This window comes from Salmo trutta, chromosome 1, assembly GCF_901001165.1.
Source record: "Salmo trutta chromosome 1, fSalTru1.1, whole genome shotgun sequence".
Taxonomy (NCBI): domain Eukaryota; kingdom Metazoa; phylum Chordata; class Actinopteri; order Salmoniformes; family Salmonidae; genus Salmo; species Salmo trutta.
Genome location: NC_042957.1, coordinates 77255669 through 77264015, shown reverse-complemented (window position 1 = coordinate 77264015; position 8347 = coordinate 77255669).

The window sequence follows — 8347 nt, the reverse complement described above, 5'->3', positions numbered from 1 at the left end:
CCCGGATCAGCCAGAGTGGCCCGTCGGCCCGGATCAGCCAGAGTGGCCCGTCGGCCCGGATCAGCCAGAGTGGCCCGTCGGCCAGGATCAGCCAGAGTGGCCCGTCGGCCAGGATCAGCCAGAGTGGCCCATCTGCCCAGAGTCTGCTGATGACCAAAAATCAAGGGAATCTAGCAGCAACCCTAAACTGAGTAAGCCTGACATTTCAGAACTTAAAGTAATTAACGGTTTAATTGATGAGTCTGCATACAGGGTGGAGAGGAGGAGGTCTACCCATGATCCAGAGCAGGGGGAGTCTGCCTACGGTCCGAGGCTGATCGGGTCGGTCGGCACTCTGGAGGACAATAGGCCGGAGCCTGAACCACCACCTGCATAGGTGGGTTGGGGAGGGGGGTGTAGCACAAGTGCCGTCGGTAACGGCAGCCACCCTCCCTTCCCTCCCTTTAGTTTAGGGGGATTTTTTGTTGTTGTTTGGGGTTTTGTTATTCTTGAGGTGCTTCCGGGGTTAGCACCTTTAGGGGGGGGGGGGGGGTACTGTCACGTCCTGGCCAGTATAAGGGTTAATTGTTATTGTAGTTTGGTCAGGACGTGGCAGAGGGTATTTGTTTTATGTGGTTCGGGGTGGTGTTTTGGTAAAAGGGCGTTTGATTTATTATTTCCGGGTTTTTGGTTTATGGTCTATGTTTATGTATTTCTATGTGTAGTCTGGTTAATGTATTTCTATGTTAGGTTGATTGGGGTTTGGGACTCTCAATTGGAGGCAGGTGCTTCCTCGTTGCCTCTGATTGAGAGTCCTATATATGGGTAATTGTTTGGTGTAGGTTTTTGTGGGAGATTGTTTCTTGTCTAGCGTGTATGAGCCTGAGAAGACTGTTCGGTGATCGTGAGTTTGTTTTGTTGTTTTGGTGTTCATTTTGAGTTTAATAAATGTTCAAGATGAACAAACACAGTCCTGCTGCATTTTGGTCCTCCTTCACCAACGATAACCGTGACACATTAATTACACACACACACTGTCACAGTTGTCGTAAGGAGAGGACCAAAACGCAGCGGGAATATGTGCACTCATCTTCTTTTATTAAATTGGCAAAGAAGGAGAACCAAAATAAACACGTACACAAAAACACAATGACGAATAACAGGCCGGTAAGGCACAAAGCTATAGACAGCACAATCTCCCACAAAAACCCATGAAAACAAACTCCTAATTATAGGACCTTCAATCAGAAGCAACGATAACCAGCTGCTTCCAATTGAAAGTCCAACCCCAATAAACTAAACATAGAACTAGACTAGACAGAACATAGAAATACACTAACATAGAACAGTGCCCAAAACCCAGAAATAATAAATCAAACACCCTTCTAAACAACCAACCACCCCGAACCACATAAAAACTAACACCCTCTGCCACGTCCTGACCAAACTACAATAACAAATAACCCTTATTACTGGTCAGGACGTGACAGTACCCCCCCCCAAAGGTGCAGACCCCGGATGCACCTCACACAATTAAACAAAAATCACCCCACAAAAAAAAAGCCCCTAAACTAAAGGGAGGGAAGGGAGGGTGGCTGCCGTCAACGATGGCTCCTGTGCTACACCCCCCCTCCCCAAACCGCCTACATTGGAGGTGGCTTAGGCTCGGGCCTCTAACCACCCCCTGACCAGTCCACTCCTCCCAAGTACCTCGGCCTGACACCTCACTGTAGACCCTGTACTAAACTCTATGAGCTCTGGACTGTAGTACGACTCTATGAGCTCTGGACTGTAGTACGACTCTATGAGCTCTGGACTGTAGTACGACTCTATGAGCTCTGGACTGTAGGCCGTCTCACTCGGTTCTGGACTAGACAATGTTGCCGGAAAATCTGGACGAGGTACTGTTGCCGGACACTCTGGACGAGGTACTGTTGCCGGACACTCTGGACGAGGTAATGTTGCCGGACACTCTAGACTGGGTCTGGGCTGACGTACTGAAAGCCTGATGCGTGGTGCTGGTACTGGATGTGCCAGTTTGGGGACACGCACCTCAGGGCTAGTGCGGGGAGCAGGAACAGGCTGAGTTGGACTGGGCTGATGCACTGGAGGCCTGGTGCATGGTGCCGGTACTGGATATACCGGGCCGTGGAGGCGCACTGGCGGTCTCAATCGCACCGCCTGCACAACCCGTCCTGGCTGGATGGTAACAGTAGCCCTGTACCAGCGGAGTGCTGGCACAGGGCGAACTGGGCTGTGCAGAGGCCTGATGGTTGCCGTGTGTAGAGCAGGCGTAGGGTAGCCTGGACCTAGGAGGCGCACCGGTGGCCAGATGCGCTGCGCAGGCATCCTCCTTCCAGGCTGGATGCCCACTCTAGCACGGCACTTGCGAGGGGCTGGGATCACTCGCACCGGACTGTGCGTGCGTATGGGCGAGATCGTGCGCACTTCCGCATACCTTGGCGCTCTCCACTCCATACGTTCTTCCCAAAAAGCACGGGGAGCTGGCTTAGAGCTCACCCTTGGCCCAGCCAAACTACCCGTGTGCCCCCCCAAAAAAATTATTGGGGGTGCCTCTCCGGCTTCCTCGCCAGCCGTGTTCCCCGGTAGTGTTCCCGGTCCTCACCCGACTTCCTCCATGGGCCCTCTCCGGCCAGAATCTGCTCCCATGTCCAAAACTCCCGATAGTCCATATTAGTGTTCCGTTGCTCCTTACCCTGCTGCTTGGTCCTTGGTTGGTGGGAGATTCTGTCACAGTTGTCGTAAGGAGAGGACCAAAACGCAGCGGGAATATGTGCACTCATCTTCTTTTATTAAATTGGCAAAGAAGGAGAACCAAAATAAACACGTACACAAAAACACAATGACGAATAACAGGCCGGTAAGGCACAAAGCTATAGACAGCACAATCTCCCACAAAAACCCATGAAAACAAACTCCTAATTATAAGACCTTCAATCAGAAGCAACGATAACCAGCTGCTTCCAATTGAAGGTCCAACCCCAATAAACTAAACATAGAAATAGACTAGACTAGACAGAACATAGAAATACACTAACATAGAACAGTGCCCAAAACCCAGAAATAATAAATCAAACACCCTTCTAAACAACCAACCACCCCGAACCACATAAAACAAATACCTTCTGCCACGTCCTGACCAAACTACAATAACAAATAACCCCTATACTGGTCAGGACGTGACAACACACACACACACAGACACACACCTGTATGCATGCATGAACACACACACACACACACACACACACACACACACACACACACACACACACACACACACACACAGACACACACCTGTATGCATGCATGAACACACACACACACACACGCACACACACACACACACACACACACAGACACACACCTGTATGCATGCATGAACACACACACACACACACACACACACACACACACACACACATACATACATACATACATACATACATACATACATACATACATACATACATACATACATACATACATACACACACAAACACCTGTATGCATACATGAACACACACACACACACTGGACACACACACACTTGTACACATCATGAACACACACACACACATTTCTAAAGTAACACGAACACGCCACACATATACACAAACATTGTCAAAGAAACGCTTTCTAAACTTTGGTGTCCCTGATTTCTGCTTCTGTAGAACTACAGCTGATATTTAATATGACCAAGTAAGTATTGATGGTGGTCTTTGTCTTAATTCAAGTTAAGACTTATTCTTACTCATATTCTTCACTGTAGTCAACACTCACATTTTCTAAGCCCAGGTTTCATTGTGTTCTCTCCACCATGTTCCACACTGTAGCAGTAAGCAGAAGAACAGACAGTCAGTGAGTGATACACGTCAACTCACACACACAGTCAGCATATAACTTTGTCCAAGTGGTGGTCAGAATGTTTGTCTTAACTAGCCTGATAATTCAAACATGTCTGATATGAACATTGACATAAACCCTCTACATACTTGAGTTTCTCCAGTCTGCAGTTTGGATCCTCCAGTCCAGCAGAGAGCAGTCTGACTCCTGAGTCTCCTGGGTGATTGTAGCTCAGGTCCAGCTCTCTCAGGTGTGAGGGTTTTGACCTCAGAGCTGAGACCAGAGAAGCACAGCCTTCCTCTGTGACTAAACAGCCTGATAGGCTGCAAAGAGTAAAATCATATTAAAATCATACTGCTTTTCTTTGGTGGTGAAAATGGAGTGGCAGTATATTCTTTCTACATTTTCAGATAGATCAGTGTCCTGAAACCTGCCATATCTATTCATAAATGAATGTATCATTGTTAGAAATGACAAAATATGGAAGAATTGCTTGTTGAGAGAAAAATGTATAGTACAAATATTTGAGTAGACTGACCAGACCATTTTAAAAAGCAGTATCAGTCAAAATACAGACAGAGAGGTATCAGATTTACATTGTGTTGAGTCCACACCCTATCTAGTTTGACAGTGAAGCTAACATTTTAAATTTTAAATTAAATGACAGGACATTATTCACCATTCAGTTTCTATTGGGAAAAACATCATCCACAACACAACCAAAACAAACTGCAAATGCATTCATCAATTTGTAGAATCACAAGCTTGATGTAATCCCTGTGAGTAAGGAATATGGGACCAAATACTAAACTTATGACTACTTTAATACAATATAAGTGAATATGCCCAAATGATTAAGACTTATTCAAATGGAAGAACTAGATACATCAAGGTTTTCATTTCTGAACAGTAACACAGATACATTACATTGCCATAAGTATGTGGACGCTCTTGTCGAACATTATATATTCCAAAATCAATGGCATTAATATGGAGTTGGTCCCCCTTTGCTGCTATAACAGCCTCCACTCTTCTGGGAAGGCTTTCCACTAGATGTTGGTACTTTACTGCAAGGACTTGCTTCCATTCAGCCGTAAGAGCATTAGTGAGGTCGGGCACTGATGTTGGGAGATTAGGCCTGGCTTGCAGTTGGCGTTCCAATTCATCCCAAAGGTGTTCGATGGGGTTGATGTCAGGGGTCTGTGCAGCCCAGTCAAGTTCTTCCACAACGATCTCAGCAAACCTGTTCTGCATGGACCTCGCTTTGTGCTCGGGGGCATTGTCATGCTGAAACAGGAAAGGGCCTTCCCCAAACTGTTGCCACAAAGTTGGAAGCACAGAATTGTCTAGAATGTCATTGTATGCTGTAGAAGATTTCCCTTCACTGGAACTAAGGGGCCCGAACCATGAAAAACAGTCCCAGACAATTATTCCTCTTCCACCAAACTTTACAGTTGGCACTATGCATTCGGGCAGGTAGCGTTCTTCTGGCATCCACCAAACCCAGATTAGTAGAATGTCAGATTAATTTGTATTTTTTATTTAACCTTTATTTAACTAGGCAAGTCAGTTAAGAACAAATTCTTATTTACAATGACAGCCTAGGAACAGTGAAACTAGGAACTGCCTTGTTCAGGGGCAGAACGACAGATTTTTACCTTGACAGCTTGGGGATTCGATCCAGCAACCTTTCGTTTATTGGCCCAACACTCTAACAACTAGGCTACCTTCATCATACAGAGTCCAGAGTCCAATGGCGGCGAGCTTCAAACTACTCGAGCCGACGCTTGGCATTGCGCATGGTGATCTTAGGCTTGTGTGTGGCTCAAGACAAACAGTTATTGTGCTGACGTTGCTTCCAGAGGCAGTTTGGAACTCGATAGTGAGTGTTGCAACCGAGGACAGACAATTTGTATGCGCTACGTGCTTCAGAACTCAGCAGTCCTGTTCTGTGAGGTTGTGTGGCTTACCACTTCGCGGCTGAGTCTTGTTGCTCCTACACATTTCAACTTCACAATGACAGCTCTTACAGTTGACCAGAGCAGCTGAAAAAGCTGAATCCACAAATTTGAAGGGGTGTCCACATACTTTTGGCCATGGTGTGATTGTATGAATACCATCAAATAAAAGGTGACATTCTGTACTGTCGCCTAATATGAAACATTCTATCTTAAATCCAAAATGCTGGAGCACCAAATGTAAAACTGTAAGCTTCACTGTCCAAACACATATGGTGTGGACTATGTTACTGGTAAACACATGTAGATCTGGTGAAAAGTTATTACTTGTTGACCAACTACAGGAATACTGACCTCAGAGTCTCCAGTTTACAGTGGCGATTCCCCAGTCCAGCAGAGAGCAGCTTCACTCCTAAATCCTTCAGGTCATTGTTCCTCAGGTCCAGCTCTCTCAGGTGTGAGGGGTTTAACTTCAGAGCTGAGACCAGAGAAGCACAGCCTTCCTCTGCGACTTGACAGCCTGACAGCCTGCAAAGAGTCAAATCATATTAAAACCACACTGTTATTCTTTAGTGGTGAAAATAGTGGCAGTATATTTTTCCAACATATTCAGATTTATCAGTGTCCTGAAACCTGACATATCTATTCATAAATGAATATATCATTATTAGATATAATCAATCTATTGCTTGAGGAGAGAAAAATGTATATTACAAATATTTTAGTAGACTGACCAGGCCAGTTTAAAAAACAGTATCAGTGAAAAGACAGACAGTGAGGTATCAGATTTAGATTGTACTGAGTATACAGTCCACACCATATCTATTTTGACAGTGAAGCTAACATTTTAAATGTGGCTCTGTACTCCAGCATTTTAGATTTAAGATCAAATGTTTCATATGAGGTGACAGTATATAATGTCACCTTTTATTTGAGGGTATTTTAATACATATCTATGTTACTGTTTAGAACTGAAAGCACTTTATGTATCTATTCCTCCTATTTGAAGAAGTCATAAGTATTCTGACCAATTCACTTATAATGTCTTAAAGTAGTCAAAACTTTAGTATTTGGTCCCAAACTCGTTTGTTACATTTGCAGTTTGTTTTGGTTGTGTTTTGAGTTATGTTTTTCCCAATAGTAACTGAATGGTGGATGATGACCGGATTAATCTTCTTTCTAAGTGAGTAGATAACATGTTTCTAAACACTACTAAATTAATATTGATGCCATGATTAAGAAAAGCATGAATGAATCATGAATAATAATGAGTGAGAAAGTTACAGAGGCTACAACAAAACATGCTAACCTCTCACCATTACCAATAACAGAGGCTACAACAAAACATGCTAACCTCTCACCATTACCAATAACAGAGGCTACAACAAAACATGCTAACCGCTCACCATTACCAATAACAGAGGCTACAACAAAACATGCTAACCTCTCACCATTACCAATAACAGAGGATACAACAAAACATGCTAACCTCTCACCATTACCAATAACAGAGGCTCCAACAAAACATGCTAACCTCTCACCATTACCAATAACAGAGGATACAACAAAACATGCTAACCTCTCACCATTACCAATAACAGAGGCTACAACAAAACATGCTAACCTCTCACCATTACCAATAACAGAGGCTACAACAAAACATGCCAACCTCTCACCATTACCAATAACAGAGGTTACAACAAAACATGCTAACCTCTCACCATTACCAATAACAGAGGCTGCAACAAAACATGCTAACCTCTCACCATTACCAATAACAGAGGCTACAACAAAACATGCTAACCGCTCACCATTACCAATAACAGAGGCTACAACAAAACATGCTAACCTCTCACCATTACCAATAACAGAGGCTACAACAAAACATGCTAACCTCTCACCATTACCAATAACAGAGGATACAACAAAACATGCTAACATCTCACCATTACCAATAACAGAGGCTACAACAAAACATGCTAACCATTTACCATTACCAATAACAGAGGCTACAACAAAACATGCTAACCTCTCACCATTACCAATAACAGGTGAGGTTGGCATTTTTGGGGGGGTGGGAATATGATATTTCTGCCTCTAACTTTCTCATTCATCATCATTCACGATTCATTCATAATTAAGGTAGTATACACATGTTTGTAGAAGTGTTCAGAAACATCTTCTATTTTTACTTACAACGCAAGTGAAGTGACTCCAAAATAACAGGACATTATTCACCATTCAGTTTCTATTGGGAAAAACATCATAAAACACAACCAAAACAAACTGCAAATGCATTCAACAAGTTAGTAGAATCACAAGCTTGATGTAATCACTACAGGCAAAGAATACTGGATCAAGCACTAAACTTTTGACTAAATTAATTTGTCTAAATAATTACAACTTTTTCAAATGGGAGAACTACATACATGAAGTGCTTTCATTTCTAAACTGTAAAATATATATGTGTGAATACCTTCAAATAAAAGGTGACAATCTGTACTGTCGCCTAATATGAAACATTCTATCTTAAATTCAAAATG